A 27,821-nucleotide genomic window follows, 5' to 3' on the forward strand; every position below is an offset into this window, starting at 1 on the left:
TTTGGGGTTTTCGGAGGGGCCAATTAAACAACCTATTATGGGCTGACTTGTGTCCCCCTCTCCAAATTCTTATTTTGAAGTCCTAACCCCCAGTACCTCAGAATTTGACCATATTTGGTGACAGGGTCTTTAAAGAAGTAATTAAATTAAAACGAGGTCACGAAGGTAGACTCTAAACCAAAATGACTGATGTCCTTCTAAGGAGAGAATATTAGAATGCAGACATGAACAGAGGGAACATGAAGTGAAGACACAGGGAGAGGATGGCCCTCCACAAGCCGAGGAGAAAGGCTTCAGAAGAAACCAACTCTGCAAACTTGGTCTTGGACTTCTAGAACTGGAAGAAATAAACTTCTGTTATTTAAGCTACCTTGTCTGGGTGGCTTTTTCTTCTTCCAACTTCAAATTCCATTGAGAATCAGACACAAGTGCCAGTCATACCAACAGGAAAACACTAATATTTATTCCCAAGGGAACGGGTTGAAGGCCAGGACTTTAGTTCCATGGTTCAAAGGCTTTCTAATACCTCCTTTTTAAACAGACAAACTTTCCTATTCGGTTACTTACTATGTGGCAGAAAACCAAACAGAATGTATGCCACTTAAAAATAAGAAGATCTGAAAGACAAAGACAGAGGAGCTAAGCTCACTTTCCTTTAGAAAAGTTATCATCTACATTAGACTGAGGCCAAGAACATCAGTAACAGAAATTGCTTGTTGTGGAAGCATGAAGAGTAGGGAGTAAATACCACTGCGATGACCCCATGTTTTTGCTCTCCTGACTCATTTTGTATAAGCTCTAAGACTCTGGTCAGCCAAGGGAATGACTCCTCTCCTAGGAGAGGAGAAGAGCAATGACAGGGCTGAGTCTATCTGCATACTTCCCAAGTCCCCATTGATCTCATCAAGCATCATCAAGGTTATCTGGAGAAATGAAAGGAGGTAGAGGCCAGTCAATGCAAGTCGTCCAGGATGCATAGTGATGAAGTTAACCATGGAATTGTGTTTACTATATCTGGTGAGAGGTGGGGGGCGAGGGTGGACTCCATCTATGCTACTTTCCCAGAGAATGACAGCTGAGGTATTCCTGCTTTCTTACACAATTCAGAACTTGCTAATGGTGGCATCCCATGGGCCCAAGGTATCTTCCTTCATCCCCTATTGTGTGCAAGATCATTAAAACCCGTAACATCATCAATTCTGTATTTCTGCTCCTGAGTATAGGCTCTATGCAGTGACCTTATTTCCTGTTGCTCTGGATTTGCTTAAGTCCATCCACCAAGGTTGCTTCCGGGGATAATTTTGCTCTTGTCTCTAAATTGGCTTCAACTGCTATATGTTGGCAAATCGAACTTCAATAAAAACAAATAAAACAAATTTTAAAAATTGGCTCCAGCTGGTCAATCACCACAGCAGATTCTTAAACTGAAATTGCTATTGGTATTTCTGAAACCTGTCCCTCCAGAAGCCTGATATACACAAATATCTCTGCCATGTGAGGCTTAGTTTTAATATTGGAAAAAAGGAATGACATCTATTTCTGTTACATAAGGTCCCATGCCAATTTACTCTATAGGATGAACTTTATTTGAAATGCTGAATTTGGGTTTTTTCCTTATCATATTTAGAGTTAAGATTGTTTGATGTGTTTAAGTGCCTTCTTTTCTCTTTTTTTTTTCTCAGCTATCAAATGGATGCAATAGGTTTGGGGGATTTTAGTTCATAGATTTGCTTCTTTAGATCTAACTGTGAGAGGTTCTCCAAAAAGAGAGATGGAGAATCAGGGTAGCTGAGGTCTTCCCAAGTCAGTGGTGTTCAAGCAAATCTTGTACTCCTTGACTTCCCTAGGAATTAGAAAACAGTACACAGGAAGGATTATCTAGTTTGACAAAACGTATGCTATTATTTTCATGCCTTGATTCCCTTGACTCTGTTTTACTTTCCCAGTGCCAGCCTCTAGACTCATAGTTCCAAAGTGCCTTCTTAGAGTTCCTCAGGATACAGGAAGTCCCTACATCTTCAATTTCCAAAGAGGTGTTCCTGTAAGACTCATTTCCAGTGACTGAAGTGTGTTAATATATATTGGCATTCTCAAAATCCATTCTGAAACTTTGCTTGAAATCTGTTTTAGGGTGACTTGGTAGGGCCTGTTTTCCATGGAGCACCCTTTGGAAATACTGCCATAGGTGTAAAGTCTTAAGAGGAAGTCTCAGTTTCCCACCCAAAATCAGGAAGAGAAGGCTTTTGATTCAGTGGCAACAGCAAGCCCAAGATACTTGAGAAAAATTCTTCCTAGGAAAGGCCAGACTCCTATTATCGGCACCCCCAAAAGAAAGGTGCTCCACGTTCAATACTAAGGAGGATAATCAGCATGCCTGAGCTTTCTGCTCATACCTCTAGAGGGTTTCTCAGCAGCCATGCTGTTGACATTTTAGACAAAAATACTTCTTTGTTGTGGAGATTGTCCTTTGAACCATACTTTGTATTGTAGGGTATTTAGCATCCACTGGATGATGTCTATTAGGTGCCAGGAGTAACACCATTTGTGGAAACCAAAACTGTCTTCAGATCTTGCCAAATATACTTGGACGAAAAATCTTCTCCAGTTGAGAACAACTACCCCAGAGCAACAATAAAGTTAAGCCCTGCCCACAAACACAAAACTGGAAGCTGGAACTGAAGAAGATGGAAGATGGGGGAAACATCTAAACAGCTGCAGAGGAAACTATTTCTTCCTAAGAGTAAATGGACAACCAAGATGGCCAGATATTTGAGGAAAACCAAAAGTAAAATAAAAAGACAAATAACCAAACGCAATAACTGACCCTAGGAGAAACCAATACTTTGTATTCAAAGACAAGAATGCATATTTCTAAAAAACTGTAATTAATAGCCTCAAAAAATTCTGGAGACAATGCGTCTATAAAATAAAAAAAGATTTTGTTTTTGAAAATGACATCGGAGAATAAAGAAGAGTTTATGGAAATGAAAATATGATTCCTCCCCTCCAAAACAAAACAAAACAAAACAAAACCTTACTGCTTAATTGAGTGCTCTAAAAATTAAACTCAAAGGAGGTATTCTGACACTAGAAAATATCAGATATAGAAAATATAAAAGAGGAGTTAGGAAAACCAAGGAAGGATGTCTGGGTGGCTCAGCGGTTTAGCGCCTCCTTTCAGCCTAGGGCGTGATCCTGGAGTCCCAGGATCGAGTCCCACATCAGGCTCCCTGCATAGAGCCTGCTTCTCTCTCTGTGTCTCTGCCTCTCTCTGTCTGTGTCTCTCATGAATAAATAAATAAAATCTTAAAAAAAAGGAAACACCAGGGATACATCCCAAAGTTTAACATCTATCTAATAGTTCTAGAAAAAGAAAACAGGACGTAGGAAATAAGAGGAAGCTTTGGGATATATCCTCATTCTCTCCTCCACCTCTACCAAAGCTTAAGAGAGATGCTAGTGCTCACACTGAAAGCAAATCTCACTGTTAGACACATCTCGACTCAGAACAAGAATGAAAAAAATATCCTTAAATCTTCAAGAGTGGGAGGGGTGCTAATGCTTATTTACAAATGAACAGTAATAATGGAGTTTAGTAATATATGAGATCTTTTGTTCAGAAAAACTTTTTGAACTTTTTGAACTTCTCCCTTGTGCGGCTCCCTCCATGGTCATACCTACCTCCACCAGCTCTAACTCCCGGCAACCACTAATCTGTCCAATCTCTATAATTTGTCATCAGGAGAATATTCTAGAAATGGGATTATACAACATGACCTTTTGAATTTAACTTTTTCTACTCATAATGCCCTTGAGATCTATTGAAGTTGCTATATCAGTAGTTTTTTCCCTTTTATTGTTAAGTCTTACTCCATGGTATTGATGTACCACATTGCTTAACCATGTACCTTTAAGGACAGAGTTGTTTCTAGTTTGAGGCTAATTATAAATAAAGCTACTATTTCTTAAAAAAAAAAAAAAACTCCATAAGCATGCTAGATGGAGACAGAGCAATGTTTGAAGTTCTGAGGGACATGATTTTTTTTTCAGATTTATTTATTTTAAGGAGAGAGAGAGAAGGTGTGTGGGCAGGGGGAGGGGCAGAAAGAGAGGGAGAGAGTCTCAAGAAGACTCCTCACTGAGCACAGAGCCCAATGTGGGGCGCAATGCAGGGCTCGATCTCAGGACCCTGAGATCATGACCTGAGCCAAAGAGCCATTGATAATGAGCCATTATCAAGAGTTGTCACTTAATTGAGTCACCCAGGCACCTCTTGAGGGACATAATTTTTGAACCTAAAACTATGGACAGCATGAGTGTCAGGTATTTTTCTACATACACTTTCTGGAAGAGCTATTGAAGATATGCTTTGGAAAAATGAAATTGGGATCAAAGGAAGAAAGCTCATGAAATACAAGAAAAAATACAACTAAGCCAGAAGTGAAATGAAGAGAAATTTCAGACTGAAAGCTCTTAAGTTAGTCCAAACTGGAAATAAAAGAGTCAGTTCAAGAAGAAAGTGGATTCCACTCAACCAGTGAATTAAGAACCTGAGACACTGAAGGAATATGACAAAGGATCATTTTTAACAATTCATGGACAAGGACTGCTTTGCCATCAGTACAGAAATGATGTGTGGGCACATTCACACACACACACACACACACACACACACACACACACACACACAGATTTCTCAAAATAGCAAGGAATGTACAAAATAGATCTGGGGAATCGGTGCTGGGACTAGATTAATCTGCAAATGTTATAATACGCTGTCTTGGTCTCTGCAGGCACTACAACAAAATACCACAGACTGGGTAGTTGCTTAACTGAACTTTTTTTTTCTCTCACAGCTCTGGAGGCTAGAAGTGCAAGATCAAAGTGCTAGCATGGTCATGTTCTCGTGAGGCCTCTCTTTCTGGTTCAAAACTGGCACCATCTTGCTACATCCTCACATTCTGCTAATGATCCTACTGGAGCCTCTTTTGGAAAGCACTGATCCCACTCATGAGGGCTCCATCGTCATGACTTAAGCATCTTACAAAGGCCCAACCTTCTAATATCATCTCAAGGGTGTTGGTATTTCAACATACAAATTTGGTGGTGGAGGGGGGAGTGGGGGAGAGATACAAATACTCAGACTGTAGCATGTCCTGTAATAAATGTAAGATCTGAAGTTTTAAAAATGGATTTAATGGATTGAGAAATTGCAATGGCATGATAGTACAAAAATTGACAAGTAGGAAGGAAGCTAATAAGAATTTCTATGTCATCACATGGGAAAACAGTTAATATTTGTTGAGCAATTATGGCTCATTTTTAGTCACTTTGTGAGCTGCTTTTCAATCATTATGACTTTAATCCTCACAATAATATTATGAGGTGGTTATGATTATCCCAATTTTATTTATGAAGAGATTAAGTAACTTGCCCCAGGTTACAAAACTCTAAGTAGCAGAATCAGCCTTCTCAATCAGGCCGGCTGATTATTGTATATCCCAGGCCTTCTTTTTTCCATTCCACCTGCATGAGACACAATATAAATCTAATTTAGCAGATTGGAGGTACCAATGATCATGAAAGTCATCTCAGACACTACTCTAAAGACCTGAAGACCCATAGTTAGCTCACACTGGGACATCCTCAGGAAAAAGGACTACTTCCCTCCCATTGTGCACAATAAAAGGCCATTTAAAATGTGTCTCCATATAGTTCAAGGAAAGCTTCATAAAATCAGAGAAAGTCCAGGAAAAAAGCAATTAAAATGCCAAAGGGCTGGATATGCTGTTTTATGAAGATGGACTAAAAAAAGACTGAGAAATTATTGGCATAAAGAAAATTATGAAGACTGTAAACAAGAACATATGTAATCCTGCCAGAATACGAGATCAAGCAAACATCTCAAAAAGATTTAGAAGAGGAAATTTTAGAGAAAAGCAAAGGAAGAAAAGTAAGTAACCCAATTTTAAAATGGACCAGTGATTTAAATAAACATTTCTCCAAAGAAGATAAACATGTAAATGGCTGAGAAGCCCATGAAAAGATGTTCAACGACATTCGTTATTAGGGAAACGCAATTCAAAACTAGAAAGACATATCATAGCCACCCACTAGGATGGCTACAGTAAACAAACAGATAAAAAAAAACTTGCTGAGATTTTGATTTATCGGTTTTATATATATATATATATATATATATATATAGAGAGAGAGAGAGAGAGAGAGAGAGATTGAAATTAAAAACACAATAACATTACATTAGCACCCAAAAATGCAAATACTTAGGCATAAATCTAAAAAAATAGGGATAATATAGATATATATATATATCTTTCTAAAAACTTTCCATATATATTATATATGTTTTATATGTCCATATATTATATGATATATATGATATGTATATCTATATATATAAAACTAAAAAACTGATGAATAGAATCAAAGAACTAAGTAAATGGAGAGGTATTCCATGTTCATGGATAGGAAAACTCAATTTTTCAAGATGTCAGTTCTTCCCAACTCGATCTACAGATTCAATGAAATCATAATCAAAATTGCAGCAAATTATTTTGTGGATATTGACAAACTTATTGTAAAGTTTACAGGGAGAGACAAAAGACTTAGAATAGCCAACACAATATTGAAGAAAAAGAAGGTCAAAAGACTGACACTTTTGACTTCAAGCCATACTATAAAGGTTCAATAATCAGGAGAGTGTGGTATTAGCAAAAGAAAAGACAAAAAGATAAGTTGAACAGAATAAAAAAGCACAGAAATAGAATCCCATGAACATAATCAACTAATCTTTGACAAAGAAGCAAAAGCAATGCAATGGAGCAATGACAGATGACAGTCTTTCCAATAAATGGTGCTGGAAGAACTGGATATCCACTTGCAAGAAAAAAAAAAAAAGAATCTATACACAGACCATACAGTCCTCATAAAAAATTAACTCAAAATGGATAACAGACCCAAAGTAAAACACAAAACTATAAAACTCATAGAAGATAACATAGGAAAAACCTAGATGACCTTGGGTTAAGCAATGACTTTTTGGATACAATATCAAAGGCATAGTTTATTGAAGAAATAATTGATAAGCTAGATTTCATTAAGATTAAAAATTTCTGCTCCACAAGAGACACTCAAGATAATGAAAAGAAGTCAAACCACAAGCTAGAAGAAAATATTTGCAAAAGACACATCTGATAGGGGCTGTTATCCAAAATATACAAAGAACTCTTAAAACTCAAACATAACAAAAAAGTCAATTAAAAATGAAAGACTTCAACAGACACCTCACCAAAGAAGATATACAGACGACAAGCATGTGAAAAGATGCTTCATATATGTCATGAGAAAAATCCAAGTTAAAACAACAGTGAGTTACCACTATACATCCACTAGAATGACCAAAACCCAGAACAATGACACCAAAAGCAGTTGAAGATGTGGAACAACAAACAAGCTCCTATCCTACTGGTGGAAATGCAAAATAGTGCAGCTATTTTGAAAGATAGTTTGGTGGTTTCTTTAAAAACTCTGCCCTTCTTACTATACAATCTTGAAAATTTCTATCCACCAAAATAATTTGCACGAGGATGTTTATAGCAGCTTTGTTTATAGTCACACAAACTTCAGTAGGGAATATATGCAAAAGTTTCTGCACCTTCCATTCAATTTTGCCATGAACCTGAAACTTCTATAAAAAATAAAGTCTATTTTTTAAAAGGAAATGGAAAGCTATTTTATACATTTATAGAATTCTTTTCTCCCAAGACGTGATAGAGGCCAGAAACATGGGTAAGCCTAAGCACAGTGAGGTAATAAATAGCATATAACGTGTTATTAAGGAAATTAAGGCTATTTGGAAGATGCCCAGGATCTTTAGAATTTGAACCTTTTAAGGGGATCATCATCTCCCACAAAATGTTTCCTTTGTGTTGGTTTTATGAAACAAAATAGTAGGCAGAGTTGACCATTAGAGTGAAGTTGGATAATTTTTGCTCTCTCTTCCTCCTCACTATCCCCCAAATCTTCCCAGAAGAATTAAGAAAGATTACTAATTACGAGGATAGAAAAGAGAAATAGTAGCATTTCTCTTCTATAGTGGGCCTAAAAATAATACAGTACAGAACAGCAAAGAGTTCAGGACCCCTGAAAGTGCTAGAAGTTTCTACATGTAAATTTTGCAGCAAAATGAAAAATGTTGCTGTGCAGGTAATACAATCAAAGGAAATATTTTCTCCACACTATTGACACTCTCACAACCAACAAAAACAAAAGTCCACGAGCACACACTCAAGACAAATTTTATGTGGATGGAAAATCAGTTGTTCACATTTTTTTAAAAGAAGTCACTGCAATATTATTTTGTTAAGGTTGGGAGATGATGAGCAATTGTTTGTTCAATGAACATTTAAGTAGCATAGTTTACCAAAGATTCTTACCACAGAGCAGTTTTATGTGTGCAGCCCAGCTGGAAGTAAAAATGCACACAAAAGAGAAAAAACAAACCACTGAGTTATTAAGCTGAGACCGTAGAGTAGCTCTGGATTTTTTTTTTCCTTTTCCACATAAAGATACCATTTGGTTGAATAAACAGTACATTCTTTGCATTTAAATAAACTTAATTTTAAACAGCAGAGGGAGGAGGGGAAATGAAACTAAACCAAACATAAAACAAAACCAGAGATCATTGAAAAAGGGACTTCAAACCAAATTTTTATTTTAATTAAGACAACACTCAACAATAGAAATCTGGGAAGGATGTTGATGCAAGAAAGAAAATCTTTTTCTTCAAATTTAACTTCAAATTTAAGTGGATGGCTTCCAAACATCTATATAAATGCAAAAGATCACCATGTGTCCCAGTGGAATGATGTGGCAAGGGAAGCTTTTATTGCTTAGGAGATGTGGTGGTTACTTACTGAAAGTCTAAAAACAATGTGCGCTTCCCCTCTTTCTAACTTAAAACTAAAACCCAGGAGGTTATAAAAACAAATGCCACATTCTTGTTCGTCCAAACAAGCTCCTTTGAAGCATCTTCTCCATATGAAATGCACCTCTTTCCCCTTCTGGGAAGAGAGCATAAGGAAGATTATAGAAAGAACTCCTCTGAGGAAGGAGAAACTTTTTTGCATATTTTAGAAATCGGTGGCTGCCTCAAGGCCCATCTATTATCTTAATCTTGCCAAAGTCTTGGCTGCTTCTTAAACTCTGTCCAAAAGCCAAAGCTTCTCTAACATGTTCCAATCATTGGATTGATCTTCGCTCATTCAACCTATGCTGACTCATCACCTTCTTTAGCATAGAATACCAGTATGACCCAGAGCAAACTATGACCACAGTCTGCCTCTTTACCTTCAGGAAACATAACTAAATTAGCTTTTTCTTAAGCTAGACAAAAGATAGACAGGAAATGTGACCAACTGGAAGCTGGGAGGTGAAGTTTCCAAAAAGAGAGCTAAACCCATCATGACATTCCCAATCTCTGTAGCAATGAGAGGCCCAAGAAAAGCAATGATCAGATCTCTCTCCTTTATCTTTGGCTGTAAATATTTCTTTGCAGCTTTGAGGACCAGCTAGAGGAAAATGTGATGGAGATTTTTCTGGCAACAGGAAATCAAGGGCTAAAAAAAAGAAAAATTTGTGAGTCATTTATTTCTAGAAGTATAGACTTCATAATTCCCCCCCTCAACCTCCATATACCTCTCTCTGTTGCTTATGTAACACTAAAAGAGGGAAGAGGGGGTAAGGATTTTTCAAATTAATGTTTTATGTTTTCAAGAAACACAGAAATAGTGGAAGATTCAGTAATTTGAACCCACTTTCTTGCTGAAAATAATTATAAAAGCAGTGCAGAATGTATTTGAAAGTATCAGAGAGCTAATAAGTTAGGGCAAAGATGTGATGGAGGATAAAGAACCAAGAAATACTCACACACGGATTCAGCATGTGTAAGCATTTTTCCTTTGGGACCTTTGCTGAAAATGAAGGAAATGGCTTAAAGACTAAGTAACACTTTTAGTAGCCTCACAAAATTATCAAAACAGAGATCAGAATCTAGCGGTACAAAAAATGGGATGGTCCTGGTACACTTCCAATGCTTGCTTAAGATCTCTAAGAGTTATCCTAGAATTAAGACTGACTTGAAGGGTGCCCAGGTGGTTCAGTGGTTGAGTATCTGCCTTTGGCTCAGGGCGTGATCCCAGGGTTCTGGGATCAAGTCCCATATCCGGCTCCCTGAGGGGAGCCTGCTTCTCCCTCTGCCTACATCTCTGCCTCTCTCTCAGTGTCTCTCATGAATAAACAAATAAAATCTTTACCAAAAAAAAAAAAAGAAGAAGAAGAAGAAAAAAGAGAAAGAAAAGAAAAGAAAGAAAAGAAAAGAAAAGAAAGAAAAGAAAAGAAAGAAAAGAAAAGAAAAGAAAAGAAAGAAAGAAAAGAAAAGAAGAAAAGAAAAGAAAGAAAAGAAAAGAAAAGAAAAGAAAAGAAAAGAAAAGAAAAGAAAAGAAAAGAAAAGAAAAGAAGAGAAAAGACTGAATTGAAATAGGTCCCTGCAGGGAATTCAGCTCAGCTTTGAAGCACCATGGGATTAAGGTGATCCTGTTTTCCTAAAGTTTCAAGCTTCCTAGAGTGATGCTGGTTTCACATATCTAGCAGAGGAAAACATAAATTCTCTGTGGGGAAGGATATTTTCATACTAAACTTCAAATTATTTTCATAAATTACTTTAAAAATATGTTGTCCAGGGGTGCCTGGGTGGTTCAGTTGGTTAAGCATCCAACTATTAATTTTGGCTCAAGTCATGGTCTTGGGGTCTTGAGACATAGCCCCATGCTGAGCCCAGTGTTGGGTGTGGAGCCTGCTTGGGATTCTCTTTCTCCCACCCCCTTTGCCCCTCCCTACCTATGCAAGTGCCCTCTCTCTCTCTCTCTCTAAAAATTAATTAATCAATTAAAAATAGAAGTATATTGTCCAACACAGAGTCCAATGTAGCCCAAGGATATAAGATATCATAAAAGAAAGGTGTCAGGGGGATAAAAGATCCTAGAAATATATTCTATGTGTTGGAGATATACAAATTTTAAAATAATGCTCCTTCCTATGTTTAAGAAGATAAGGCAATTGACATATCTTGATTTGTCTGAGACTTTTCCAGTTTCAGTGTTGGATATCCTAGCAAACCAAGAGAGGTGACCACCCCAGAAAAGACAATATTGAAAGTTTCCACAAAGAACGGAAAACTATTTTTAAAATGTAAATTCTACATGTGAAAAATTCAATAACTGAAATTAACAACTCAACAAATGGGACTAATAGTGCAGTAGACACACTAGAAAAGAGAAAGAGTAAATTAAAATTAGGGCAGAAGAAAATATCTAGAAAGAAAAAAAGATCCAGAAGGAAGACAAAAAGAAATACAATACAAAAAGGAGAGTAAGAAATAGAACAGAGAAGGTGCCTAAAAAATAGATACTTCAATTTTTAAAAGAGGAGAGACCAAGGGAGGCAAGATCAATATTTTAAAAGGTAATGACTGAAAATACCTCAAAACTGATGAAAGACATCAAGCCATAGCTTCAAAATGCACTATGCACCCTTTGCAGGATGAAATCTTAGGCCCATCATAGTGCAAGTGCTAAAATCAAAGGAAAAGAGGAAAAGTGTTAGAGTTGTCAGAGGAAAGTGACAAATGACTTATTGTCAAGAGTGACACCCTGACATCTAAGTTCTAAGCAGAAGCAGTAGGATCCAGAAAACAATAGAATTACATCCCTGAGGCAGTAAAAGAGGACTTCTAGAGAATAATAACAGACACCTAAATCTGAATCTCTTAACAAATCTTTCAAAAACAAGGTAAAACAACAAAGAAAGGAAATTAAGTTCCCTAGAATTATGTCTAGAGAATGACTAAGAAATAGACTATATCACAGGGGCACCTGGGTAGCTTAGAGGTTGAGTATCCTGGGATCAAGTCCCGTATCAGGCTCCCCACAAGGGAGCCTGTGTCTCTGTCTCTCTCTGTGTGTCTCTCATGAATAAATAAATAAAATCCTTTTTAAAAATAAAAAATAAAGCTATAATAAATAAAACTTTCATAATTAAAAGAAACCTAATCCACATATTGAAAGAATGTACCTGGAAAAATTGTATGAATATACCATGTACCTGGAAAAACTGATCTGGAATGGTTAACTCCAATATATACTTTATTAGACTTGAAAGAGAAAAGTATTTCTATACAAAAGTCCAAGTCACAAAGGAAGACACAGATTATCGAAATACATTGTAGCAGAAATATACAATGTAAGAGAATAGTAATTCAAAATTTCCAAGAAACTTGACGAAATGTGAATGAAGAATTTTATATCCAGCCACGCTGTCCTTGAATTATCAAGTTTGTTCTATCCATGCACAATCTCAGGAAACATTGTACTCACAAGCCATTCCTAGGATGCTAGTCGAGCACCAGCTTCATACAGTCAAGAGGTAACCAGGCAAAATTCAGCAAAAGAGTTACTGATGACAATCGAATATATTTAATTATAGATCTAAGACCAAAGCAAAAGCAAGGACAAGGAAAAAAGGATAGTATGTAAATGCTGTATGTTATGACAAGGTAAGAACAACTAAAAGAAATCGAAAGAATGGGGAGAAAAAAGAGGAAAGCGGAAAAACATCTAATTTACAATTGTACTGAAGACATGTGAGAATCAAAGAATATCTTTTAAACAAATTGAATAGTAGAAACCTAAGTGAGGAAAACTAAGTACGAGAAACATTATATAATGTAATAGTAATAAGGTAACCAATAGAATAAAGATGGAAACTTTCCTAAATATCAAAAAATACTTATAAGATGGAGCAAAGAAAACATATCACATAAATACAACAAAATATACACAATAAATATAATATAAACTAATGTGGCATAACAATCATATCAATAAATGTTGATGAACATAAAACACCCACTGGAAAAAGGACTTCCAGACTGGTTCAAAGGACAAAATCCAATTCTATAACAAAGTGACTCAAAGAGGCTAAAAATAAAGGGGATGGACAAATGTATACCAAGCAATGCAAATACTATGAAATCAAGGATAGAAAGCCTGATATCAGATAAGATTAAAAATGGGCCTAAAAGCATGAAATACAGTAAAGAAAAGCATTTTATAATGCTAAAGGCAACAATTTCCAATGAAGATAAATAATTAAGTGTTTATACAGCAAATAACTAAAGATTTCTTTGATGAAGCAGAGTATAGAGATGCAAGGAAAAATGGAGAAGAGGGCAGCCCAGGTGGCTCAGTGGTTTAGCGCCGCCTTCAGCCCAAGGCCTGATCCTGGAATCCCAGGATTGAGTCCCATTCCAGGCTCCCTGCATGGAGCCTGCTTCTCCGTCTGCCTGTGTCTCTGCCCCTCTCTCTCTCTCTCTCTCTCTCTCATAAATATATAAAATTTTTAAAAAATAGGAAGAAAAATGGATAAGAATACATTAATACTAAGAGATTTTGAAACAATATTCTCAGCCTAAGATAAGCCAAGTGGACCAAAAATAAATTATACTATGAAAGTTCTAAGCAATATTATCCATAAGGCATAACTTTTAGGTATATATTGAAATTTTCCTAGTGATGTTGACTTCAGCACAGACTATTTCAAAGATTTACCATATATAATTAGATTACAAAGAAAATCTCAGAAAATTTCATGCAAATTTTTAGAAGTTAATAGCAAAATTTTAAATGCATTGGAATTAAAAGGAAATGTCTCGCCACTAAAAAAACTCATGTAAAAGTGAAAAAACAAAGACTAAAATTGCAGAATGTCTAACGTAAACATTAACATTAAATATTGAAATATATGAACTATGATTAAATAAATGATTAGAGAAAAACGAATAGCCTTAAATATTAGCCTGATAGCAATCAAAATAGAAGAATAAAATTATAAGAATTAAATGAAATCCTCTATAAAACTAGAAAAAAAGTATAAACTGAACAAGGGTGGAAAAAAATAACAAAAGGAGAGCAAATGTGGTAGAAAATAGAAAGATAATACAACTAGTGAATAAGCCAAAATGCTACTTCATAGACAAACTACAAATTTCTACAACAGAAATTTATTTAAGAGAAAAGAAGGGGAAATGTATAAAATAAGAAATAAGGGAGTAATAAACATTAAAAGAGATGAGATTTTCAAAATCAAATGGCACTACTTTGTAATACTACGTAATTTGAATACCAAGATCAGATGAAGTAAATAATTTTGTAAATTATTTTACAAAATAATGTAGGGAAATACAATTTGGAAAAATTTACCCCAATAGAGACAGAACGTCTAAACCAACCAATTTCCATCGAGAAAATTGAAAAATTGTTAAATAACTATCCCACACAAAAAAAGTCCCGGTCCTAATAATTTGTTAGGAAATTCTACCAAATATCCAAGGACCAGCTAATCAAAATACTACATATGTTGTTCCAGAAAAAGGAGAGCAAAAGGTGAAAACCTCAAAACATTTTTATGAAGCTGGTATACAATATACCTAAGATATAATATAATAATATACCTAAAACAAATAAAGCTAGCATAAACGAATGTACAGATAAATTATTGGAAATAATAGTTAAAGTAAACATCTAAAATGTAAGAGTTTTTTATATATCAGTAATCAAGTGTAATATCAAAATTAAAAAAAAACAAAATTAACATGTACATGTAAATATATCTAATGAAGAATATATCAAATTCTAAGCAAAAAAAAAACTATAAAAAATTTAGAGTTCAAAAGAATGAAAAATAAACTAAAGGTTGGGAAAAAAACTTGATATGATAAAGGATACGTGTATTAAAACTATACAAGGAACTCTTAAACTCAATAAAAACAATAACTCCATTAAGTAGTTGGCAAAGATCTAACTCAATGACTCACCAAAGAAGATATATAGCAAATAAGCATGTGAAAGGCTCACCAACATCATATGTAATTATGGATTGCAAAATAAGATAATGAGATATCACTATACATCTATTAGAATGGCGGGAGAACAGAAAACAATATTGAATACCGGCAAGGATGTGGAGCGATAGGAACTCTCCTTCGTTGCTGGGGAAGACCACAAACTGGTACAACTACTTTGGAAAATTCTGACATTAACTATTAAAACTAAAAATACATTAAACATGGCCAAAATGCCTTACTCTTGATTTTTTCATCCAATAGAAATGTTACTCCAAGAGACATGTACAAGCATGTTTACCACAGCTTGGTTTCTAAAGGCCCCAAAATATAAACTTAAGTATCCTTTTCCAGGAAATGTATAAACTGCAGTGTATTGGGTCACACACTGGAATTCTGTGCAGTGATGAAAATGAGTGACTAGAGCTATGGAGCAACACTGATGACTACAACGTTCAGCAACAAAAGATACGCACAGAAGAATACGTACTGTAGGACTCCATGGACATAAAGCTCAAAACATATGCAGAACTAAGCTGCAGTGCTTTGCTTGGAGAGAAAAGCAGAAAAGTAATCATCCTGGGAGTCGAGATCACAGTCACCTCTGGGAAGAAGGAAGGGCACTGCCTGGACGGGTCTCAGAGCAGCTTCCAGACTGTTCGCAGAGATCCAGTGCTTCCTCGGAGTAGTCATCGCACACAGGCTCACTTTGAGATGCATCACCGAGCTGGACCTTTTCTGCTCTGGTCAAGTTCTGTTGAGCGAAGAAAACAGCTGATAGTCGGTGGTTGATTTCACCATAAAAATATTAAAAAGTTAAATAAGCTTTTTAAAATTTTTTTTTATTTCAAAATTTTATTTACATTGTATAGTTGGTTAACATATATAGTAAAATGAGTTTCAGGGGTGGAATTTAGTCACTTAGGTACAACACCCAGGGCTCATTTCAACAAGCACCCTCCTAATGCCCATCATCCATTTAGCCCATCCCCTGTCCACCTCCCTCGTATATGCTTTTGATATGATAAAATGCAAGCAGTACCAAAGGGTAGAGGATGTAAAGGAAATTTCTCGGGATGCCTGGGTGGCTCAGCTGTTAAGTGTCTGCCTTTGGCCCAGGCGTGACCCTGGAGTCCCAAGATCGAGTCCCACATCAGGCTCCCTGCATGGAGCCTGCTTCTCCTTCTGCCTGTGTCTCTGCCTCTCTATCTCTGTGTGTCTCTCATGAATAAATAAATAAAATCTTTAAAAAAAAAAGAAAATGAAATGTCTCTCACTATAGACAACCGTGGTAATGTCTCTTACACATCTTTCTAAAGTTTTCTATATATAAGTGGATGATAGGGAGGGAGTGAGAAAGGAAGGAAGGAAAAAAGAAAGGATGGAGGGAGGGATATATAATAGAAAGAGCATAAAAGATAGATGATAGAATAGATGGGATAAATGACAGAAGGATAGAAAAATAGATATTCTAAAGGGTAAACATGAGCAGCCCAGGTGGCTCAGTGTTTAGCACCGCCTTCGGCCCAGAGCATGATCCTGGGGACCCGGAATCGAGTCTCACGTTGGGCTCCCTGCATGGAGCCTGCTTCTCCCTCTGCCTGTGTCTCTCTGCCTCTCTCTCTCTCTGTTTCTTATGAATAAATAAAATATTTTAATTAATTAATTAATTAATATCTCTCTTCTAGAAACTTACCTACATATATTTTCATATATCATTATCGATGGAGATTTAGATTGCCTCCACTCATTTGTCAATACAAATAATTCTGCAATGGGCCTCGTGCATGTGTTGCAATGCTATATGGAAATATATGTAGGTAAGTTTCTAGAAGAGACATTGCTGTATCGTGGAGCATGCTGATAGCTACCAATCTCCAAAAGTTGAATCCATTTACATCCCACCCACAGTGTATGAGAGGATCTGGTTCCCAATCTCACCAACACTGTAGTACTCAATGTTTTGAGCTGCCAATGGATGTGTAAATATTGACCTCCAGTTTAAATGTATGCTTCTTGGGACCCCTGAGGGGCTCAGCGGTAAAGTGTCTGCCTTCAGGGTATGATCCCGGGGTCCTGGGATGGGGTCCCACATCGAGATTCCCACAGGGAGCCTGCTTCTCCCTCTGCCTGTGTCTCTGCCTCTCTCTGTATGTCTCTCAGGAATAAATAAATACAATTGTATATATAAAAAAATAAATTTATGCTTGTTTTGATAAAAATCAAAAGGGCACAGCTTTTCATATCTTTATATATGTTGCTATTTCTTTTTCTGTGAACCCTTCATCTCTAGCTTTTGTCCACTTATATTTGAAATAGGCAACACATTTCTTTGGCTGGGAAGTCAAAGATCACAAAACAAGACACTAGAATTTCCCTCCCATCCTTTGACCCTGTCCCCCCACCCAGCATCCCTCTCCCATAAGTAACCAATTCCATTACTTTAGCAAATATCCCTGAAGAGATTCCACATAGAGGCATGTTAATATACGCATGTGCATATACGCATTTGTTTCTCTTTTGTTCCCCAAATAGTAACTCACTATGCACATTCTTCTGTACTTAAACCAAAGATTTCCAAAGACTTGGGAGGCTTTCCCCACTCCCAGGCTTTTCCCCACTACGTATTGCACACGTAAAGTCACGCAATAGCCAGTGATGCCTACCATCCAGCTACAGCAAGGGAGGCTCAAATGTGGATGGCAGAAAGAAACCTGGAGAAAGAGGTCTGTTTCCAAGAAGTTTGGCATAAGGCTCTGCCCTGAAACTACATCTTCCCACCAGAAACCACAGGGATAAACAGCCCCTCCCAAAGTGCTGAGGAAAGCAAACAGCAGATGTGCAGCAGTGACCCGAGCACATCGGGAGGGGCATGGCATGGCACACACGTGGGAGTGCTAGACAGCAACAAGACCAAGGCCGGGCTGAGGCCAGACAGGTGGGAAGGCAGCTAGCACTCAGGTCGGCAGCACAGCAGAAGCAGAGGTCTGACTCCTGAAGGCAGCCATCGATGGGTGCCCTGGCTGGGTGGAGTGTGACGCGATGCCCAACTGCAGAGGCCTGTTGGGGGCTGGCGGGGGGGGAGCCGGGGTGACAGCAGCAGCAGCACGAGTCAGAGAAGCACAAAATGTCCTGTAAGAGTGGGGCAAGCACTTGGCTCCAAGGATGTGCAGAGTAGCACGAGATTCCAGAACAGACAACATGAGTCAGATGTCAAGGGTGGGGTTTAGTCCCACACCGGGATCCCAACTGAGACATGGCTGCTAGGCACTATGATTACCAGGGTAGGGATGAGCGATTAAACAAGATCTTACCTGCACTCTGCATATTGTAATTAGCTGTGTGCCGGTCTAAATTAATTAGGAGGCAGATTTTTATGTACCTCCTCCATAGGATTGTCTGGTGCTGCTCAACATAAATCCCCTTCCTGTTTTTCAATATTCCTCATGAAAGAACTTCACCACTTATTGGAGAGCTGAAAGACCTAAACTAACTATCCCAACTGGCCATCCGATTGTGCTTGGATGCATTGATGGGGCTACCTTGCCATCAATCAGTTCAATCATCCACTCTTCACACACTGATCAGTGTTAAGCACCTACTGTGTCCCAGGCCAAGTGACAGAAGCTGAAGGCAGGACAAGTGAGGCAGGGAGTCCCTACTCTCCAGGAATCTAACCTCTTATGGGTAAGAGAGACAGATAATTAAAGCAAATCATTAAAATTCAGTACAAAAAGTTCTGCAATAAAAAATTTAACTGAATGCTTTACAAGTACGGAGGAAGGAGTCACACCGATCCTGTCTAACGTTGTCCGAAAAAGATTCCCAGAGGAAATGGCATGTGAGCTAAGTCGTAAAAGGGGATTTATAGGAGTTTTCTGGCTGAGAAGGGAAGGAAGACACTCTGGGCTGGGAGAACAGTGGCTATAAATGTGGAGGCATATCTAGGCACAGCATTTCCAGGGAAGACTTAGCAGTTCATTGCAGCGGAGGCAAAGAGAGAAGGTGAGAGAAGATGGCAGAGAAGAGGGAAGTAAAGCCCAAATTGCCAAAGCGTCTGGGAAACCAGCAAGACACAGCCTGTATGGATTTGAAAGAGAGAAACTAGTGGCCAAGGAGGTAATGCAATCAGCTGCAGAGAACAATGAGGGCCACCAGTGATGCAGACACTTGGGATGCACTATCCAGCTAGGACCTGCCTGGAGTGGAATTTTGCAGGTCATCCGACTTTACACAGCAGTACTGAGCAGGAGCTCCCCCTCCCATCCTTATCCTACACCAGTGGTGCTCAGCTGAGGAAGGATGGGGGCACAGTGTAACCTGGGGGTGCTACGGGCATCAGGGATGCTGCTAAACATCTCACCATGCACAGGGCAGCCCCCCACAGCAGAGAATAATCTGGTCCAAATATCAGTCATGCTGATATTGAGAAACCTGTCCTACACATTTAACAGAAATATTTTACTCACATATGGATCTCACATTAGAGGCACTATTACATAATGGTTATATCTCTTTTAAAATCCAAGAAATGGGGGTTCCCCAGGTGGTTCAGTCAGTTAAAATGTCCTACTCTTGATTTTGGCTCAGATCATGATCTCAGAGTCCTGGAATCCAGCCCTGCATTAGCCCTGTGCTCAGCAGGGCGTCTACCTAAGGATTCTCTCTCTCCCTCTGCCCCTCCCGCTGCTTGCATTCTCTCTCTCTGTCAAATAAATACATAAAATCTAAGAAATGTGGCACAATCATTTATATCAGCTTAGGTATATCTTTCTCTAACTTTCTATCTCCTGCCCCTGCCTCCCACCCTTAACCTCCTAAACTACCATTTTATCTGTTAGCCTTCTACTTCCATAATTCAATATCCTTAAGCTTTTGGCATCATGTCTTTTTATGACCATAATAATATCTTGCCTGTATATTGTCTTCACAATATTGTCTTCACAGTGGTCAGCATTTGTAGTTTGATCTGAGTAGATAGTTCTCCATAAAAGATATACATATAAACAAGAATAGGAAAATATACTCAACACCACTAGTCATTGGGAACTAATCAAAACCATAAAAACCGGGGTGCCTCGGTGGTTCAGTTGGTTAAGTATCTACCTCCCGCTCAGGTCATGATCACAGGGTCCTGGGATCAAGCCCCGAGTCGAGCTCCCTGATTACCGAGGAGGCTGCTCCTCCCTCTGGCCCTCTCCACTGCCTGTGCTTTCTCTTTCTTTCAAATTAATTTTTAAAAAACTTTAAAAAATTTTTTTAAGAAAACCACAATAAGGTATCACTTCATACCCATTAGGAGGGCTATAATTTAAAAAAAGCGAAAAATAACAAGCATTGGCCAGGATATGAAGAAATTGGAACTCCTGTACATTGCTGGGGGGAATGTAAACTGGTTCAGCCACTGTATTAGATCAGGCTACTAGGACAAAATACCATAAACTGGGTGACTTAGGCAGAAAATGTTTATTTCCCCACAGTTCTTGGGGTGGCCAAGTCTAAGATCAGGGTGCTGGCAGACTCTGTTCCTTGTGAGAACCCACTTCTTGGCTTCAGACAGATGCTTCCTCCCTATATCCTTAGATGGTGAAGACAGAGGGAGCTGGTCTCTCCCTCTTGTTATGAGGACGTGAATCCCACCCTGCAGGTCCATCCTCATGATCTCATCTAAACTTTCCAAAGGTGCCACCTCCAAATGCGATCACATTTGGGGTTAGGGCTTCAATATATGAATTAGGGTAAGGGGGAGATACAGACATTCGGTCCACAACCATTGTGAGAAACAGTTTAGCAATTCCTCAAAATGCTAAACGTAGAATTAACATACAGTCCAGCAATTCCACTACGACTTATATGTTCAAGAGAAATGAAAACATGTCCACATGGAAACTTGTATACCAATATTCATAATAACAAAAAGGTAAGAAACAACAACGTCCATCAACTGATGGACAGACATAAAACGTGGCATATCTATGCAATGGAATAGTATTTGGCAATAAAAAGAATAGAGTACTAATACATGCTACAACACGGATGAACCATGAAAACGTTAAGGTAAGGGAATAAATAAACCATAAATTGTATGATTCCGTTTGTGAGAAACATCATGAACCGGCAAATCCAGAGACAGGAAGCAGATCAGTGGTTGCCACGAGCTAGTGGGATTAATGACGATGACGAAAAATTGATTCTAAAAATCTAAATCTAATATCAATTCTAAAATCGATTGTGGTGATGGGCTGCACAACTTTCTGAATATACCAAATACTTGTAAACTTTTAAATGGACAACTTGTGTGACGTGTATTATACCTCAATAAAGCAGTTATACAATGAAAAGAGAACCCTGATAGTATTCTCAGGTTTCAATCCACTCCCAAAGCTCAGCCCTTAGGATTGGGGAGACATTGTAGGCTGATAATTATGTTGCCTCTCTTAAGCTGGCTCAAATGGATCTATGGGATTTGCTACCAAAAGTATAGTCTAGGACTGCATCACAGGCCAAGAATGGATGTTTTTCACATCAAGGGAACACAGTAAATATTACACTTTGGTGTCTACTTGAGCTAATCACAACACAGCCTTTGTCTCTAGCTTTTGGGTTTCCCTGCTCACCCCAGAGAGTTCTTATGAAGTGTCAGTAACATACCAGATATGAAAGCTTCTTGTAAAGTTACAGAGATATGCAAATGCATAATATTATCTAGTTCCTGGGCCTTTTAATTTTGATATTTGTTTTTCCATACACATTAATAGCAAAGAATGCTTTTGTTTTATAGGCCAGGTACACATTCTTTTCTAAGTTGACATGCAGTTCCTTAAAGCTAGATTTAGGAATGAAATACGAGATCAGGGCCTAACAGAAATGATAAAACTTTCCATCTGAACACAAATTTAGTACCTTAGTAAAGAGATACTTATACATTCGATTACACATGCTGCCGCTCTGGTGAAGTCATCAGAGAAAATCAGCAACTGATCTTCCCCAGCACTTCTTAGTATACTGGTGGGATGGTCACTCTTGCTTGAAGGTCACTAGGCTTCTTCTGTTTCTTTAGGATAAGTGTAGCATGCAGACTTTATGGCCTGGCATGTACAGGGCCCTTCACATCAACCCTGAAGGCCCACTGAAGGCACCCACATCCCTGCACTCTCTTGTGCTGACTTGCTGGTCGTTTTCCGACTACCCATGTTCCTTCACACATGCTTCTGAGTCATGCCCTCCACCTCGAGTCATACACAAAATGAACAAACACCACTCCAGCACTATTTCTTATGGGAACATGCTCTAATTTCCTCAGGGGCTTTAGTATTCTTTCTTCTAAGTCTTGCTTTTCCTTGTGCAAGTCTCCTCTTAAGCCTAGGTCATACTGGATGGCCATTCTCTGCAAGAATACCAAACTTTCTAGATAGTGAGATTCTTTTTCCAAATCTCTTTCACCAGGGTCCCAGGAAGGGCTGGCAGGGATTCTAATCAAGTGGACAAATGACAGATGTGGGTCGAAAGCCAGGGCTCGGTCAGAGAGGTTGTTCCCAGGCCAGCTGGCAGCCAGTGATGAATCAGTGTCCATTGTGAATGGCTGATGCCCATAAAGTCTAGTTAAGTATCTTGAATATCAACCCTCGCATGGGTTACTCAAATCAGCCTGGAGCAGGAAAGGCTTAGCAAAATGCCAAAAGAAGTTAAAGTTTTAGAAATAGAAGGTAAGGTCACGAGCTAAAGAGACACAAGAAAAAAGAACAAAACCAAGGTGAAGGGAAGCACCCAAGAAATAAGAGCTAAGTAGAGGAAACGTGAGAGTGGAAAGAATGCAAGCATTGCTTACAGGTCCGACCCCAAACGTTCTCCTTACTTGCTTGGGTCAAACTCTTCAGTTCCCATTTTCCAAATTAGTAAAATAGCCATTTTAAAGCCCACTTTTCAGAATGGCCAAAAGACCCAGAGGAATAAACATTCTCTTTTCTGTAATAAAATAATAAAGCCCTATTAGGGCATGTTCACCTGTGGTCTTAGAATATTTCAAAGAACACAGTAATTGGTCATTAATCAGCAAAATCTCACTATTAATCATTGTCCCGTGGTATCTCTAGTTCTGGCATACATTTCTATCAATATTCTTCTCAGGGTGCATTACCATTAATTGCCTCTCCTTTCCCTCCCATTAGGTTGTGGGCTATTTGTGAGCAGGGATGTTTGCCCAATTGCCTAGCACAATGTATGCCTATCCCAAAGGAGGTCCTCCATATGGACGTGGTGAATGACTTAAGTGAATGAACCTTGGCAAGATGGGGAAGAAACAGCAGAGGCAAAACAACATAAGAAGATACAAAAGTTACTATTATAATAAATCTCCCCCCCTCCAAAAAAAATACATAAATACATGTATGCCCAGAGTGCTATGGAAGGAATGGGAAGTCTGTGTCCTCTGCCTTTAGCTGAATCTTAAGGGATGAGTAGGAATTAACCAGGTAAACAAGACAGGGGAAAGGAATTTCAGACAGGGGGAACAGTATGGTGGCATGAAAATGTGAACAGATGAAAGCAGATAGCTGGTGTGCATTCGAGGGAGTGAAGGAAGCAGAGTTCGTGGTCAGGAGCAAGGCCATGAGCCTTGCCAAGGGCTTCAAACCTCATCCTAGGAAGGGAAAGCTGTTACTGGGGTTTGGGAAGAAAAGTAATAGTATTGCCGTGAAAGGAAGGCCAATATGGTCTGAGGTGGTATTTCATTGTGGTTTTGATTTGTATTTCCCTGATGGCAAGTGATGCAGAGCATTTTCTCACGTGCATGTTGGCCATGTCCATGTCTTCCTCTGTGAGATTTCTCTTCATGTCTTTTGCCCATTTCACGATTGGATTGTTTGTTTTTTGGTATTGAGTTTAATAAGTTCTTTATAGATCTTGGATACTAGCCCTTTATCTGATACGTCATTTGCAAATATCTTCTCCCATTCTCTAGGTTGTCTTGTAGTTTTGTGGACTGTATCCTTTGCTGTGCAAAAGCTTCTTATCTTGAAGAAGTCCCAATAGTTCATTTTTGCTTTTGTTTCTTTTGCCTTCGTGGATGTATCTTGCAAGAAGTTACTGTGGCTGAGTTCAAAAAGGGTGTTGCCTGTGTTCTCCTCTAGGATTTTGATGGAATCTTGTCTCACATTTAGATCTCTCATTCATTTTGAGTTTATCTTTGTGTATGGTGCAAGAGAGTGGTCTAGTTTCATTCTTCTGCATGTGGATGTCCAATTTTCCCAGCACCATTTATTGAAGAGACTGTCTTTCTTCCAATAGATAGTCTTTCCTCCTTTATCGAATATTAGTTGACCATAAAGTTCAGGGTCCACTTCTGGGTTCTCTATTCTGTTCCATTGATCTATGTGTCTGTTTTTGTGCCAGTACCACACTGTCCTGATGACCACAGCTTTGTAGTACAACCTGAAATCTGGCATTGTGATGCCCCCAGATATGGTTTTCTTTTTTAAAATTCCCCTGGCTAATCAGGGTCTTTTCTGATTCCACACAAATCTTAAAATAATTTGTTCTAACTCTCTGAAGAAAGTCCATGGTACTTTGATAGGGATTGCATTAAACGTGTAAATTGCCCTGGGTAACATTGACATTTTCACAATATTGATTCTGCCAATCCATGAGCATGGAATATTTTTCCATCTCTTTGTGTCTTCCTCAATTTCTTTCAGAAGCGTTCTATAGTTTTTAGGGTATAAATCCTATCACAGCAGATCTGATGGAAGAAAGGAGGCCAGTTTGGAGGCTACTGCTGTCCTCTTCTTTGGCGATGATGAGAGACTGGACAAAGCCAGAAGGGTGGGAATGAAGATGGGCTCAAGAGTTCTCTGAGGCGATTCATAGAGCACGGCTCTGTTTATAAGCATGGAACTTTGCCAATAATGGTGAAGTAAAGTATTAAAAGGAGACATTTTCTTTCTTTCTTTTTTTTTTTTTAAGATTTTATTTTTTTATTTGAGAGCGAGAGAGCACAGAAGTAGAGGGAGAGGAAGCCTGATGCAGAGCTCGATGCAGAGCTGGGCCCCAGGGCCCCAAGATCATGACCCAAGCCAAGGGGAGACACCCAACCGACTGAGCCACCTAGGTGCCCCAGAAGGAGACTTTTTTTTTTAAATTAAGACTACCTCTTCTGAATAATTGCTATCTGAGCTGTCGACAGATTTGTCGACAAACGAATCCAGCATCTAACCTCCTCCATAACTCATACACCGTACAGTTCTATCATTTGAAACATCCTCTCAAAGCCTTCTGGGGTCACCTCTTCTCCCCACTCCCAGCCCCACCATTCCTGTCTCTGTCCCTACGGTTCTGCTTTTCCCAGACTGTCTTATAGATGGAATCATAAAGGATGTGACTTCTGAATCTGGCTTTTTTTTAAATTGTTTTTGACTTGTCACCATGTATTTTGACATGCATTCCTGCTGCTGCACGTATAAATAATGTGTCCCTTTGCCCCGCCGAGTAGTACTCTATCACATGGATTCCATTGTTGGCTTAGCCATGTGCCTGTTTAAAGACATTTGGGTGACTTCCAGTTTGTGGCCATCAGGAATAACAAAGGTACAGGTTTTATGCAACCCTAAGTTTTCACATCTCATGAGTAAATAACTAGGAACGGGTTCGCTGGGTGGACGGGAAGTATGTGTTTAACTTTAGAAGAGACTCTCAACTGTTGTCCAGAGTGGCTGCGGCATTTTGCATCCCTATCAGAAACACAATGACAGTTCCAGTTGTCCCTGATCCTATCTAGGGTTCGGTATTGCCAGTATGTTGGGATTTTTTGGCTTTTGTCCTTTTGGGGGGTTTTGTTCTTGTTTTTAGCCATTCTTTTTTGTTTGTTTTGGTTTTGGGCATGTGTGTGTGTTTTAGCCATTCTGATAGGTGCACGCTAGTAACTCATTGTAGTTTTAATTTGCGTTTCTCTAGTGCTAATGATTTCAGCATCTTTTCATGTGCTAATTTGCCGCTCATATATTATCTCTGGTGAATTGTCTAATTAAACCTCTGCTCATTTTTAAAATTAGATTGTTTGTTTTCTCATTATTGAGTTTTGAGAGTTCTTTATATATTCTGGATGTACTGTCTGTGTCAGATAGGTGCTTTGTAAATATTTTCTCCTTGTTGATGGCTTGTTTTTCATTCTCTTAATAGTGGCTTTCAGAGAACAGAAGTGTTTAATCTTGATGGAGCCAATTTATCTTTTTTTCTTTTTTATCTTTTATGGCTTGTGCTCTGAGTACCACATCTGAGATATCTTTGCCCCACCCAAGATTATAAAGTTTGCTCCTTTGCTTTATTCTGGATGTTTTATAGTTTTAGATTCTATATCTAGGTTTATGATCCCATCCTGAGTTAATTTTTAATCTATGCTGCCTGATAGTAGGTTTTTAACTACAATCTAGAAAATGGTAGTCTATAGTTCTAGTCCTAATAATTTTGCCTAAAAACTAAGGAAGAAAGTTGCTTCTCTCCAAACTTTGTGTAAACGGATCAAAAAGTGGAAGAGATAACATTTGGTTAGGTCCCTCCTAAAACAGTAGACAGTTGGGTTTCCTAAACATTTCTTGTTTATCTAGAGTAAATAATCAGTGAGCCCTGCTTTATCATTATACTTATTTTTTATGATTTCGATAAAAATATCCTAGTACAATACTGACTTCAAAATAACTCTTTCATTTGTTTGTTTGTTTTTTAATTTTTTAATCTCCAATTTAAGAGTTGTAGTCCAGTGGCAAGTTTATCTTTTGCATGTGCCCCATACTATTATCTGATAAATTATTAGGAATTATATTAAAAGCCTAAAATTCCCCACAAAAATAATCTAATGTGGTTTGCTCCTCTGACCCCAACCTCTTAGCCCTGGTGATACATTAAGAGGACTGCTAGTTGGTTTTATGACCAAAATGGTTTATATTTTGAGAAATAAATCTCACTATTTATACTAGACAACCAAACAGATAGTGACCGGCTTGTTTGCATAGGTCAATAGTAACAGTTTGAGGTGATTTGGGTTATGTTTTTGTTATGTTTTTGTTTTGTTCTTGTTTTTGTTTTTTAGCAAGATAGAATTAAATGCCTTTAGCTAGATGAGGTGATATTTGAACCCCAAGCTAAAGTGGTGTGTTTTGTATTCAGACACATATTAGGGAGGAGGCTGAAGTTATTGGGCTGGTCACTGAAGGCTTTTAGTTAGCATTACCATTAACAGAGCTGGGCTAAAGAGCTGGCCAAGACAAACTAGGCTCACCTGGTTTGTTGGTTTTATGGTTGGTTGTTTGGTTGGTTGGTTGGTTGGTTGGTTGGTTGGTTGGTTGGTTGATCTGGGGGCTGTGTTTCAGTTGGGGGAGGGGATCAGGGGTCTATTTCCAGCCACCTCAAAGTTTGATGATCTTTAAAAGGTAGATGTGGATACTGTGAGAGCTCTCGTGGTCTGCACTCATGTTCTAAGAGATCAACTGGAATGAAGGAGGAAACTCTCAAATTTCCCTATAAATTATTACCGAGAAGGTGCTCACATCCCCAGGCTGTGGGGATGTGATAGACGTTGGCATTACCTCCTTTCATAGAACAGGCAATGCTGCAGGGTGATGTGGATCAGAGCTGGGCTCTGGATGACATCTCTTGAGGGTCTCTGCCCCATTTCCCAGTGATCCCCACGCCAGGCCTCTGAGGGAGGGAATATCTGCTTTGCTTCTTCCTGCCACTTTATTCCGGCAGGACCTAAAGAAAAATGGCCCCATTGGGGGTAGTAAATGTCCAAAGAGGGGAGTTGAGAGGGCTGGGGAGTGGGGGCTACACAGATCTACCTGGAGCAGGTACTTAG

The sequence above is a fragment of the Vulpes lagopus genome, chromosome 11 (assembly GCF_018345385.1).
Source record: "Vulpes lagopus strain Blue_001 chromosome 11, ASM1834538v1, whole genome shotgun sequence".
Classification (NCBI taxonomy): domain Eukaryota; kingdom Metazoa; phylum Chordata; class Mammalia; order Carnivora; family Canidae; genus Vulpes; species Vulpes lagopus.